This window comes from Stegodyphus dumicola, chromosome 11, assembly GCF_044657685.1.
Source record: "Stegodyphus dumicola isolate Sdum_Otavi_A_Nest chromosome 11, ASM4465768v1".
In the NCBI taxonomy this organism is placed as follows: Eukaryota; Metazoa; Arthropoda; class Arachnida; order Araneae; family Eresidae; genus Stegodyphus; species Stegodyphus dumicola.
This window is the reverse complement of record NC_140778.1, coordinates 140,280,590-140,293,332: the sequence shown is the minus strand read 5'-3', so window position 1 is coordinate 140,293,332 and position 12,743 is coordinate 140,280,590. Positions and strand designations below refer to the sequence as shown.

Below are 12,743 nucleotides of genomic sequence, written 5' to 3'. Positions count from 1 at the left end.
CCGGCGATCCCTACGTGGTGACCAAAACATTGGGTCATTTACCATTGAGTTCTATGGGATTTGACGCGTTCGGGTGTAAATATTTTGTAATTACGTCGCAAATATACATATAAATGTATATATTTTCTTTTTCTACAACACTTCAGAGTCCTAAGTATGTGAAAACAACATATTTTTAAAGAACATTTCATTCTGAACGGAATTAAATGCTATACTTTTCACAGGACAGTTTTCTCAGAATGGTTTAATTTGAATGAAATATTTTCACAAGTTTTCGTTAATTACATTAGAAAAAAAAATTAAGGTAATTCGATTTTATTCGGTTAAGGTACAAAAATTAAGATCAAAGTTTATTGTATTATTAATATTAAAATTATGCATTATTTCTTTTCTATTTATAGAGCTTCTTCCTAAAATACTTTCTTAAATATGACATGATTTTTTGGCTTCTTTTAAATCGAAAAATGTAAGTCAATTTATAATTAATGCTCTATTCGGTTCATTTTAAATTAGAGAATTATTAGGAATTAGCGAATATGTATTAAATAGTATTTGACTTTCTCTGAACATTTCTGAAAGGGAATAAAATAAATTTTTTTTTTTTTTTTTTTTTTTTTTTAAGTATTATTTAAAACGTGTAACTGAGTTATTATAAAATGTAAGGGGAATAATTCTTTTAATTATACTTATCAGATTTTTTTTTTTTTTTCACCCTTCATTTCAACAATACATATTCCAAATCTCTTTATTAAGTTCTTAAGTGCGCATCTCATAGCATTTGCTTTACAATACCTTTTAACAGATTGCTTTCCAATGCGAACAATTCTTGCTTAAATAGTTTTGTAACGTATTTGTCAAGATGATTTTAATTTATGTTTACAATTCAATATTAAGGTTATTATATATTTAGATAATATTTATAATCATTATAAATTAGATACATTTAATCAGTAGATTTCTTCACAGTACTTTCACAGTTGTTTATAAGTGAATAAATTCTTCATTTCAAATACATTTATAAATAATTTAATGAATATTTAAGTATTTTGTCAAAGGCAGATACATGCTTTTTGCAAGCACATGCATAAATACCCATACATATTTCCTATTTATCATTTCCGGCATGTGCAAATCTTTAATTTCTGTGCATTCACTATATTTTTCGTGTAAAGTAATTTACACTAATTTAGCATACACCCGAAAGTTTTACATAAAAAATATATATGAATATAATTTGAATGAAAATTATAAGTATTATTTTTAATACCCACTCAAAGGTCAGTTTTTCTTCAAAATTCTTCCATGACGGCATCTCTCTCTTTAGGCAGATAGCCCTTGCATGCGTTACTTTATTTAATAAAAACTTAATCTGACCTATGTGCCTAATTACAAATATTTTAACATACATAATTTTATATTTACATTTAGCCATCAAGTTTCAAACTTTTCAAATCTTCTAGAAAATAAATTTTGGCAGATCTCTTTTAGCAATTTTCTTAAAATCTATATTTTTGTAGTGCAACAGCTTAGAATTTTATGAAACAAATTCATAATCAAAATCGCTGTTGTTAGTTACCAAAAAGTAACCAAGATGTGATTTTTGCGTAAATTTCAGTAAACTATACAAATTGCTATTATCCATCCCACTATGAATGTTTCTTTCATGCGAGAGTGTCCCTTTTTCGATTTCTATGGAACTGTCGTGTGTCGAAATACTATCAGAATCTTGTCAAGCGAGCTTCTGAATGTAAACAAATAACACCCCGTCTGGTGACCCAAGCTTCAAAGCAGTGCTTCACTTCTAGCGCGGAATGGCCCCTCCTCCCTTTCCTACCTCCATGGTGCAGACTGTAATCTTTCACCTTACTCTCTATTACAGTACACTGAACCTTCAGACCGGCTTCCCCTGTTTTTTTTTTTTTTTTTTTTTTTTTTTTTAACAAAATTGGAAAAAAAGCTTTTGTGTTACAAAAATTATTTTCCTCTCGACTAACTGATATTGATTCTTGTATGTCACTCAAAACACCTGCTGGTGAAATAACAGCATCATGGCCAATAGCATAACATTGATTAAAGTTAGTTGCAACTTGACTGATTGTGGAGGTTGGTGGGGAGGGCTATATTTTTTTGTCTGATCTAAACAATAAGTGAAGTCTTAAGACAAATTTGTTTTGGAGTGCTGTGATGCTAATTCTGGTTTTCCTTCGCTAGTGTAACAGCGGGAAGAGGAAAAGAATTTTAAAAATTAATTTCAATTAATATAATAATATTGCACTCCTCCCTAATTAATTCGATACCAGCTTGTTATTTTTAACAGATTTATTTTTTGAAGGCTATCTTTATTACAGCTATATTATCAAAATTAAAGTTTGTGAAGCTGTAGCAGGATCTACGAAGCAAACGAATATTTGGTGCTTGCTTTCTGTAGAAACCTTGGCATGAGAAAAGAATTGTTTATGAAATTCAGACTTAAGAAAGTGCAGTTTCAAAATTAGCCTAAACAGCAATCATTATTTTTAGGTAGAATTTGAACGCTGTAGAAAACAAAATTTTCCAATTAATGGAATTTGTGAAGATATAACAGTTTTTTATTGTGATGATAATGCCATACTCAGCAATAAATTAATATACTGTCAAATCTGTAGTATGGTTTAAAATCCGGGAAAATAGATAGTGGCAACAGATGTTTTAGAAGGAAAAGATTTCGATTGATAAATTAGTGAGAAATCTCATCACGATAAAAATGACTTGAACGCTGGAACTTTGTAACTGTAAATTATGCAAAACCTCATATTAGGCAGGGAATGGAAGTACACCCTTGGAGCCACCTTGACACAAACTCAGCTTGCCGGACTTTAGAGGACCCATCTCTGGAGTCCTATGGGCATTTTAAAATCTCTCCAATAACCCCACTTCCAAACAGGGCCCAAGGGAGCATTATTCCCTGGTCTCTGAACATTGGGGGGGGGCGTACAACTCCGGGCAATTTTTCAAGACCGGCATTACATGAGTAAGAACGCTTTGCCATTTAGTAATAATTGAGCAGTAGAGTGGTAAGGAACGAGCGTTCGCTATGAAAACTTTTTATAATGTGATTGCTATTCCAGGGATCATTCTCAGCTAGAGCATCATGGTTGGGTCCTACGGCTTACACGATTAAAATACAGGCAAAATAATTTCGAAGGAAAGGGCTCACCCCTAGAAAAGGTATTCCCCGAATCACGTTCTAAGTGATCGTAGCCCAGAAATCATTGAAAGGAATGCGCGCTACTTCGTTCGAAGAAGCGCAAAATCAACGTGTGAATGTCAGATGATATATATTGCCTGCCTTGTTTGCTATCTGAAATCAATTTCGTTTTTCCCACAGTGGAGTAATTAATGGTTAAACATACGTCAAGAAATGAGGCTAAACCTATTGATCATTTATCATGTCTTATCGCTTAGAACGTTGAACAGTATGCACAATAGGGATCGAGGGAAGACCAATCACACACATAACGAATTTATTCTGCATTTAAACTGACACATTTAGTGAAGCTAGTACTTAATCTATGTTAACTCTATACCATCCAGGGAGGCACATCTAAAATGTTCTTTCTGTGCAGAACATACTCTTCAAATGCTGGATACAAGAAATATCCCTTTCTTTCACACATTTGTGTTGCATTTTGTTTTACATTAGACATGCATAGCGTTCTTCAAGATTTCTTTACTTTCAACAGCAGAGCTGTGATATGATACTAACATTTTATCTGCGTTTTAGCCATGATTAGTAATTTCAACAAAAAAGTAAGCGATAAGATTTCAGAGTAGAAAAGGGTGCCTTCTTAGATTGGCTTAAAATATCGATGCTACTACTGCTTTTCTGGTAACCCACAACTGACCTTTTTCCCAATGTTATGGCAACCACTTATTTCTATGTGCCAGTGTTTTTCTTAAAATTAACCTGACTGAAAATTCTTAGTTTACTAATTGAGGGCTACGCGATTTATAGATGTATTTTGAATTTTCACCGTAATGTGAATTATTGAAAATTAACTGCCGTTGAGTTTCGTTGTCATACGATCATTATTCCGTCACTTTCCCAAAGAAGTATGTCTGCACTCGTTTTTCTCCTTGTGGAGGATCGCACGAAAGAGACGTTGTTGGGGGTGATAGCTTGGAAAATCTTTTCTAGAACCACAATTATTTCCGACTGATGGAAAGTCTATGATTTCCACGATGATCAGGGTTTCAAGGATTTTTCAGTCAATCATTCTATGACATATAAAGACCCCGAAACTAACACCTGTACAAAGACTATTGAGGGTATGTGGAGCCAGATTAAGCTACTAAGAACATATAGTGAATTTGAGTTTCAGAAAGCAGCGCCTCCTTTTACTGTGCATCACGTGAAGAACATCGGTAAAACAAAAAGACGAAAGTAAAGTCAGGTGGCCGGCATCAATCGACGAAAAAGTAAGTTTCTAGTCGAAGCTCCAAATCAGTGAACTGAAGAATCTAGTATGAGTAAAAAATGTTAAGGATGGAGAATGTCAGATGGATATTTGTGCTTTTTTGTGGGAAATGGAGAACATCTAAGAGAGTTGATGCAGTTGTTAGGATGAGTGAGAATTGAATAGAAGAAATTTCTGGCAATTTTTTTAATATAATCTTGAATTGTATCTACTTTGTGATCACGGTGGATATACGAATTTGGAATGAACCATGACGCGTTGATAATCTCTCTGGGTGCTTTATTTTGAAGAACTTGAATGTGTTGAAGGTGAGTTTTGGCAGTGGGGCCCCAGACAGGACTAGCATACAGTAATGCTGGTCGAAGTATAGATTTATATAAGAGTTTATTAGAAGCGGGTATAGGACTTCTGCCAAGAAGTGGACGCATAGTTGCAAGCGTGATATTAATTTTTTTCACAGTTTTCCTGAGATGTTTCTGAAAAGTCAATTTTTTATCAAGAATGACTCCTAGATATTTAACTTCGTCAACCTAGTCAATTTCTTCATCAAACAGAAGAGGTTTAGGTGGAGTGAAATTTGTTTGGCCTATGTGAAAAATTATTGCTTTTGATTTTTCGGTATTAACTGCAGTCCTCCAAAGAGTAAGCCAATTTTCTAAATGATTGCCGTAATGTTGAAGAAGGAGCTGGACAACAGTAACAGTAGAAGCTTGGGTCATAATTGTAGTATCATCAGCGAAAAGAGCAATGGTAATTTATGAGTTCTTAGGAATATCGTAAATGTAAATGTTATATAAATGTACAGAAAGTACAGATCCTTGGGGCACTCCAGCGAAAATTTTTCTCGTGGAAGAAACAGAACTGCCAATTTTCACTGCAAAGATTCTGTCTTGGAGATAAGGAACAATAAGTCTAATACAATAATAGGGGAAGTTTAACTTGATAAGTTTGTATATAAATTCCCTGTGCCATACCCTATCAAAGGCGGGAGATGAAATTTGCAACTTCGCCGAACTTTTGTGGCGTCGTGGGTATCAAAGTCAGGAGGAGCAGGATACGTTCTGAGAATACATAAATTGTATTAAAGAATTGTATATACTGTAGTCATCCGACGCTGATAGTAAAACATAGCCAAGAATATACAAGGTGAGTACTTTTGTTATTTTTGTAAGATACGTTTTCAGCGTTGTTTTGTATGACAGCCAGCTTGGAAACATTGCTTCTTAGCGCTATTCTTGGCATTAAAATATTCGTCCAAAATATCGAGGGGCACCGATTGAAAACTTTTACCGCGATAATTTTCATGAAATTCATAAAATTATATTTACTTAAAAGTACCTCAGGCATATTTTTTGAACCAATTTTCTCCTGACTAACGTTATTAGAATTATATATTACCTTTTTGTAGTGAAGTGAAAAGTAAAAATATTGAAATGTAAATGTATCATTGTAATAAACAAAACACGTTTTTAGATTAAACCCATTACTCGTGGTAATAAAATTGCAAACGTTTACTCCATACCAAAATGAGGTTTAATACGCACGACTCTGCCATTCAGCAGCACTCTGTAATACATTTCGGGCAAGACGAAGGAAGTTTCAATGCGCATGTCTGTCCCACATAGAAACTCTTAACCAATGATCATTTCGAAGACTACTATAGACGCACAAGCAGTGTAGTGGAAGCTTTTCCTTTTTTGGATGGTTTACAAACTCTCGCCCACTTGTGGTTTTACGAATTGAGAAATACATCTGAGAAATGAATGAGTAGTAATATAACGTATGTATACTTCATTCATCTGAAATTGATATTGCTAATATACTGACAGTGAAAAATTGCGTGATTGTCAGCATAGCAGTGATGTTTCGGTTTTGAAAAAGAATAACTTCATTTCTAAAGTTAGAGGTGTGTCCTCTAGGAACCATGCAGCACTAGGTTGTTTGTGTAATCCGACTCCTCTTTGCTTATCTGACGACATTACCACAACGCTGTGCCTTGCAGAACTGTTTACAACGGGTAGAAAGTTTAGTACATTTCGTTTTTGGGTGACAAGAAAAAGTAAGTATTCTTGTACATTAATTATGTTTTAATTTGTATCTTGAATCTCATGTGCAAGATCTTAATATATATAATGTATGATTAATATTTTATAGGCACATGATCAGTTGATCACGTGGAAAATGTGTATGCTTTCATATGGTGTATAAAATAATAAATGTAAATTGTATGCGCATGCTTAAGTCATGACAGATGGTGTGACGCACGGCGTCAAGTCACATTATTAATAGTGTATGTGATTTGAATTTCTCGAGATAGTCATAAATTATATTTTTTTTAATAGATGAAATGGGAAGTATAAAGTTTTCAGCTAAAAAAGTGTTTAAATATTTCAGAATAGATTATTTTTGTCATTGTATTACGGTATGATGTTTATTACTTTAAGAATTTCAATATTGCCAATAGTAATTTTCATAAACAGACTTACTGAACTGTGGATTTGATTGTTTGTTGCAGGGCTTTGAAAATTTATTTGAATATATTTAGGTTGTTTAAGTGAGTCTCTTTGTATGTTATTGGATTAGTTTGATGGGTACATTGAGTCTCTTTGTATGTTATTGGATTAGTTTGGTGGGTACATTGAGTTTCTTTGTGTGTACTTGTTTGCTGCCTACTTTGACCTTTTTTTTTGTATAATCCATTTTGCAGTTTGTGACTCAGATTATCTGTTAAAAATTTAATGTGCAGTAACAATTACTGAGGTAATTGAAAAACAATTAGCCAAGTAATTCGCATTTTTATTTTGATGCTTTTGTTTTAAGTAGAAGAAAATGTTTTTTATTTTGTTAATAGTCCTGTGCATCTAGCCAGGCTTTCTTTTCAATGCTTCACAGTATATCAAGTTAGATAAGTATTTACAATTAATTCAAGCACCTTTTGATGTTAGTTTTTATTAAACTAAAAGATTATTAATATTTTCTCCTGATTTTAGTATTTTTTAACTTGTCCAGTTAAAATCTCTAATTTGGGAATTAAAATGCTGAGAGCCATTGTGGAGCCAATTATAATTTCAAAATTTGGAATTGAAAAACTCGCATAGTGCAATATCCGTTCTATCTTGTACATTATTCCATAACATAAAATAGTAGTCATAGTTTCATTCAATATCTTAGTGGTTGACATGTACCAACAAAGCCTATTGACATCATAATCTAAGTGCATGCAACCAGATACATTTGCAAAGAGGAAAGTTTTAAAGAATAGCATTATCTGACAGCTTTATTTAATAAATAGTTAGATTTGAAACAGATTTGTAAATTGGTTTGTTTGACAATGAATTGACTCATCTTCTCGCTCATAACTGGTATGTATGTAATAATTAAACTTGCCTTTGTCAGGTTGAATGACTGAAGAGAGTAGATTGCTTTCAGCCAGTTATGTAATGGATAATTAAAGTTTGACTGCAAGATCCCCTCTTTTTTATGCAAATAACATGTAACTGTGTCATCCCTTTATCTTATTAGCTACTTCATTACCTGGAGTTTATTTTTGAGAGCATTAAGACCTTATAGTCTTTGTTTGATTTTGTTAGCCTAAATGAGATAAACAATAATATGCAGTACAAAGTCTGAGATCCTGACTTCGGATTTCAGATTTTTCCAGATATTCGATTTGGGAAATTTTCCAGAGCATTAGTTAAAATCTGTTGAGAAGACATGTAGAAATTATAAAATTAAAAATATGAAATGGTGATCTATGAAATAATGAAGCATTTATGACCTTAATCCTTTCCGGCACAGTGTGTTCGGTCTGGACACACCTAAAAATTTCCGGCTAATCTTTGGAATATGGTAACAGGAAGTTTGGCGACATTTTGGTAAATGTTAGTATTATTATTAAAATATATTATTAATTGATTCTATTATTATAAAAGAGTTTTAAAAAACTTGCATACTTATATCTAGTAAAACTTAATTTCTTTTTTCAGATTTCAATGGTGCTACAAAAGTGCCTATTTTTTTTCAAATGCCTTACCATTAAATAAATTGCCAGAGCTATTGCCTATTTTTTTTCAAATGCCTTACCATTAAATAAATTGCCAGAGCTGTATTACCATAAAAGCATATAAGGCTAATCTTTGGAATATGGTAACAGGTAGTTTGGCAACATTTTGGTAAGGCGATAAAGGTTACTAGCTAGGACTTTAGCAGTGTACATGGATAAAGTCAAGAGTGTGCGCAATGCCATTTTTGTGCAATTCTGGGATGTTTTTTTAAGTGAAAATAGGTCAATGTGTACATGGTTACCGTGTATGTGCAATTCTTAAAACGTGGCAAGCAGTTTGTGATTCTGCACTTTCTCCCAATTTCGCACCTAATCTTCGTCATGATTAAGCACTTTTGTTCCATAAAAGTTCTGGCATAAGCGTAAATCGGCTAGCAGATTGTTGGAAAAAAATGTTGAAAAAAACAAAAAAGAGCCTTTACTTCCTGAAAGCAAAATGGCGTCCAAACAAAGACTAGCAGGTTGCTGTAGCAGGGTTGGTCGCCAAATGTTCGCCAAAAAATTGCCAAGTTACCATAATCCAAAGACTAACCAAATAGTTTACTAAAAAAAAAAAAAAAAAAAAAAAAACTTCGTGAATACTTTACTTTGTGAAAACAAAATGGCATCCCCCCCCCCAAAAAAACCTAGCAGGTTCCTGTAGCAGGGTTGGTCGCCAAATTTTCGCCAAAAAATCACCAAGTTACCATAATCCGAAGATTAACCAAGAAATCTTACAAATTTTTTTTAGGGTATAAAAGGAATTGTTTGAAAAGAAATTTCTATGTTATATTTCTGGCTGTATGCTATTATCCTTATTCTATATTAGTTTTGAATTTTTACCTTGAAATCTTACATAAAATCAAACGGCGAACCCTAGGTGTGTGCAGACCAGGCTCGCCTATAATCTAGGACAACTGAGAGTCTGTATTCTTTGCTTCTCTGCATCTCATCGGTCAGTTCATTGACAACAATGCTCGTTTCAGCACTCTTTTCGAAGCTCTATTCAATCAGCGTGCCACTTTCACACCCACGGAATTAAAACGATAAGTGCTATCTTCACAAAATTTTACTTGTGTACTCCTCTAGGTGCTACTTTGGTAGATGGTTGCACGGAGTTTTGGCGATTTACTTTGGTGTAATTGTTGGTGCGGTTTTTACAATCGTCAGCCATCTTGAAAAACACTGTTTTTACGTATTCGAAACTTTAAAAAAATAAACATGGTTAAAAATAGTGGATTAATTTTTGTTGAAAGCAACATTTTTTAAGATGGCAGGCAAATGTAAATAAATACATTTACTACGAGTATAAAATACTAAAATAAGGATAAATTATTACTTGCATGAGAAATAGAATAAAAACACCAGCATAAAAACATTGCGCCAACGTTTAACTGGATTAAAATATTACTTAAATTGAATATCGAATTAAAAACCATCATACCAACGCTTAAAAGAATTAAAATATTACTTAACTTTAAAATAAGTAAATAAGTGCGCTTCATACACTAGAGCTAAAATGTCAGCAATTAGTTTACTGCCGGTGAAAAAGCAGAAATGTCTAATACTTTTTTTTTGCCATTGCAGCAGTTATTGACCACAATAACCTATATGGCTGTCCTCAGAATCGGCTCTTTTAACGATCTTCTTCTGTGATCCACATTTCTCGCACTTCACTGAAGAAGCAATTAGCGAGGTTTCTTCAAAAATTTAAAATAAATTTCCTCTGACCCTTCTAACAATTTATAAATAAATCTTTGATTAGGAAAGCTCGGTTGGCCAAAATAAGGTCTTAAAGGCCAATTTTTTGATTCCGATACCAATAAGTCTTGGTACTTACCGATACCAACATTAATCTTTGAAATGGACATATCCGTTGGCTATGAAATCTAAGGAATTCGAAGAAATGAATAATAAAATTTTGAAATGCCGCGGTAATGCACAAATATTCAGTAACCAATCAGGGAACTGATTACAGTTCGTAAATGCAGAAATATTCTGTAACCAATCAGGGAGCTGATTACATCACGTATAGAATTAAAATTATTTAAATAATCACATATATAATAAAATCAGTTTTTTAAAAAATTCAAAATTAAATTGTATCTTAATATTTATCAGCCATAAATAATGTTTAAAACATTAGATTAAATTTATAGATATTAAAACCAATTATTTTTAATGCAAGATGATGTCATTGATTATATCATCCACAACATAAAATTATATAAAATATCATAAACAATAAAATTTTATTTCAAATACAAATACAAAGTTAAATTGATTTGTAATATTTAGAAGTCATAAATAATATTTAAAACGCAGAATTTATGCATAATAAAACACGTTATTTTAAAAATAAAATGACAACAAAGTATCGGTTACCATAAATAACTTGTCCAGCAATGGGTTTACCATAAGTTGGATCACTTGCCAAAATCCGTGCAACCATCTACCAAAGTAGTACCCTCTAGGCCTAATTAGACTGCCTACCTTTTTTTTTTTTTTTAAATCAAAACTCCGACTTTAAAAGGTAGCATGCCGGAAAAAGTTAATGGAATTAAATTTACCTCTATCCCCAAAAAAACTCGTTGATTATTTGTTTGTTTTATCAAAAAATTTCTTTCAATATAAGTTTTGTTTTTTGGGGCAAAGGCATAATTTCATATATTTCAAATATAGGTAGACATAATTTCTTCTTCCGTAACAAAGTTCCATTTTTCAGGTCCAGTAATTGCCATGTTGAAAATTTCCACTAAATTGGCAGTCAAAATTTTTTCATTCTCAACAACCTGTTTGTCATTTTCTTTACGATTAGTAGCAGTACTTACTAGATTTTGAATCGTACTACAGATTTCATTGTCTGTTAGTTGACTGCTGAATGGGGCATTGTCATTGTAATTAGAAATTTCTGTTATATCATCTTAATTAATTACTGTTTCTCCACAAATTCCATTAATTAGAAAATTTGGGTTTTTGTTTGCAATATTAGAAAAGTTTCAAATGCGTGGTTATCATCATATAACTTAGCTTGCATCTGCTGTACACTGTTGATGTATCACAAGATGGTAACTAAAAACATTATTTCATGAAATTTTTTTTTTTTTTTGCTTCTGTCACACGCTGATGAAACTAAGCCTTTATTATATTTATTTATTATACTTATGACAGTTTTAACGCATCTTAAAGTTTTTCTAAGTCCCGATAAAGTAAATTCTCACATATACTTAAGATATATCCAAGGTATTTTGCAGCCCGTTGTAGTCTCTACAGATTTGAAATTTTGCTACCATGTGCTTCCCTTAATTCTAAATATTTTGAATCTCAATGCATCTAAAGATTTGCCACAATTTAATTTTGGTACTCATTTTAAATTCTAAAAATTTTGCCTCTGCTAAAATTTGCTGCCCTGACCAGCTCTATCATTGGTCCTGGTCGTAACTGAATAACAAATTAGTAACTGTCATTTCAAACAGTGTTAAATGTAATTTTTTGGCCACTGAGTATCATTTGCAAATTTTTTTTTTTTTTTTTTGTGTGTGTGTGCAAGAAAAGAAATTTCTGTTAAATTTCTTTTTGTCAGCATTCTTATTACTTTACAGCAGAGTTAGCTGAAATATCTTAATCACTGCCGGACGTAATGTCAACATAAAAGGTTTACCATGCTGTTTTATATTTAATTAGTAATATTAAAAATTTTTTTAAAAAGTTGTTTAGGTGTTGTTTTTCAAGCTGCAGTGCATTGAGGAAGGTAGAAAATAATAAATAAATAATGATTCATCAGTGCTAAAATGAAATTAAAATTGGGACTCGCATGTCCTTAACATTCTGTGAAACTGCAGATTTCAATTGTGGTTTGTAAAGAATTAGTTCATAGTGGAGTATAATGAGTGATCTTGATCAGATTCCGAGGAGGTTAGATTTTTTTTGTGATCCAAAAAATTTACAGAAGCTAGTAATCTTTTGGATCATTATTAGGGATATTGAGAAGTACAGTATAAAGTCCGAGATCCGGACTGATCGGGACTTCAGTGATTTCGGATTTGGGATTTTCCTGGATAATGTATCATCAGTTTATATCTATTAAGATGGCATGTAGAAAAAATAAAAGTCAAATGCCCATGTGTAAAGCCCACATACACTAAATAAATGAAGTTGGTGTTTGCTTTGAGGTCCGGATTTTAGATCATGCCAGATGTTGGACATCCGAATCTTGGACTTTGTACTGTGCTGTATCTAGATCA

The 12,743-nt window shown here is 32.4% G+C and overlaps 1 protein-coding gene across 1 annotated transcript in view; it reads left to right on the top strand.

The window, feature by feature from the left end:
- Positions 1–6,124: 6,124 nt before the first annotated feature.
- The window catches only part of LOC118185315 (unc-112-related protein-like), a 69,968-nt gene continuing 63,349 nt past the window's right edge, over positions 6,125–12,743 (top strand). The window contains exon 1 of the mRNA XM_035355152.2: positions 6,125–6,516. The gene's annotated coding sequence lies outside the window, so the exon portion shown is untranslated. The remainder of the gene's footprint in view (positions 6,517–12,743) is intronic.